The sequence below is a fragment of the Silene latifolia genome, chromosome 3 (assembly GCF_048544455.1).
Source record: "Silene latifolia isolate original U9 population chromosome 3, ASM4854445v1, whole genome shotgun sequence".
Taxonomy (NCBI): domain Eukaryota; kingdom Viridiplantae; phylum Streptophyta; class Magnoliopsida; order Caryophyllales; family Caryophyllaceae; genus Silene; species Silene latifolia.
Window position 1 is genome coordinate 65,637,055 of NC_133528.1, and position 2,101 is coordinate 65,639,155.

Below are 2,101 nucleotides of genomic sequence, written 5' to 3' on the forward strand. Positions count from 1 at the left end.
CCCAATTAATTAATGGAGTCCACTTCATGCTTTCCTCCTCTAGTAGCCTTGCGAGGTCTACTATATTGTGAGTTATGGACCGCCATTTCCTCAATCTTGTTCCAAGTTTGATTGTCATCAACTTCGGTGAACATTCCATTTGATCCCATGTTGAGAATGTTCCTCGAATCTTCATATAGACCGTTCCAAAATTGTTGTTCCAAGAACCACTCACTAAGTCCATGGTGAGGACATGAGCGACAAATTCCCTTGAACCGCTCCCAAGCTTCATACAAAGATTCTTCATCCCTTTGCTTAAAACCCGTAATTTGAGCTCTTAGCATGTTAGTCTTTTCCGGTGGATAGAACTTTTTGTCGAAAGCTAGAGCTAACTTCTTCCAAGAATCAATTCCGAGAGTAGCCTTATCAAGGCCCTTAAACCATTGTTTCGCGGTACCAATTAGAGAAAAAGGAAATAAGACCCATCGAATTTGGTCTTGAGTTACACCGGTTTGAGAAATCGCATCACAATAGTCACAAAAGGTTTCCATATGAGAATGAGGGTCTTCACTAGGCATCCCCCCAAATTGGCTTCTTTCGACTAATTGGATAAATGCGGATTTGGCAATAAAATTTCCGGTTAGATGTTGTGGTGTGGGAGTACCATTGGGTAGGTTCTCCTCGGTGGGTACGGAATGTGATGAAAACTTAGGCATTGTGGGTTGATTTTGTGTTGTATTTTATGTTGGGTTCTCCTCACCTTCTCTTGCAAAAGGGTTGATGAACTCAATAGTTGGTTGAATATCTACAACCTCACCAATACCTCTCAAATTTCTCCTAGCAAGCCTTCTATTGGTTGTCAAAGTTCTTTCAATTTCACGATCAAAAGGTAACAAATCACCTTGTGACCTTCTAGACATGCAAAATATCAAACAACTCGAAAACAATTAGAACAAACCTTGAGGAGTTTTACTTCCCCAAGGCAAATAAAGACACAACTAATAACAATATAAGAAAATCTAAATCAAGTTAACACCGTCCCCGGCAACGGTGCCATTTTGATGTGACAAGATTTGGTCGTCACACATCCAATCAAACACAATTTATAACTTCACAAACAACTCTACAATTAGTAAAGAGGCAAGTAAAGGTCGGATCCCAAGGGACGGGAATTGAGATGAGATTTCTATTGCAACTACTGGTGTCTTAGGGGTGTCACAATTTGGGTTGATGTAGAAGGTCACTAAACTAAATAGCAATGAAAGTAAACAAGCAAGATGAATTAAAAGGGCTGTAAACAATTGATAAAAAGCACTAGGGTGTCATGGGGTCATAGGGGAATCATGGGAATTGATCATACAAACATGTTCTCATATTATAAGCAAGCAATTATTGTTGTGATGGATTGAGTTGGGTTATATCTTACAATCCTAGGAAAGTTTGGGTCCCAGAGCCGAATCGATTAGATTGTACAACACCTACAAGTCGATTTAATCTTCCCTACTCAACAATATGCATGGTCTAATGAGACTCGAGTTGGTTTATGTCTTACAAGTCTCATTGAAAAGATAGGTGATAGGTAAAAAATGCAAGGATTCATAGGTTCGCGTTTCATCAAACATAACATGTGCATGAGTTGAGATAAAAAAAAGCAAGCAAATAAATCATGAAAGCATATTAATTTAAGCATGAATCATTCTCCATGTTGGTTTCCCCTAATTAACCATTAACCCTAGCTAGGTGACTACTCACTCATTATCATGTTGATCATGCTAGCAAGGTTGCCAATCATACCAACAAAGTTAAACATGATGAATAAATTAAAGTAATTAAAAATAATTTAAAAGAGATTAAGAGAATTATACCTACTAATGATTCCAATAATAAAGCAAGAATAAAAGAAGTACTTGATGCTTGATTGAGAGGTTGTCAATCTCCCAATAATAACCCAAATAATCTTCAATTACCCAAAATAAAGGATGAACAAAAGAGTGATTAAGGAAATAAAACTTGTATTAAAACTTGATTAATTATTGATTACAAAACTAAAGAGAGTTTTGGTTGATATTAACTACACTAAAGATTGCTAAGAAGAACATGCTCTTCATATTAGACTAATGGG

The 2,101-nt window shown here is 36.9% G+C and overlaps 1 non-coding gene across 1 annotated transcript; it reads left to right on the top strand.

Moving 5' to 3' along the window:
- The first annotated feature begins 216 nt into the window (after nucleotides 1-216).
- Nucleotides 217-323, top strand: LOC141650530 (small nucleolar RNA R71). Its single transcript, XR_012546556.1, has one exon. It is a non-coding gene; the product is annotated as a small nucleolar RNA R71 (small nucleolar RNA).
- The last annotated feature ends 1,778 nt before the right edge of the window (nucleotides 324-2,101 follow it).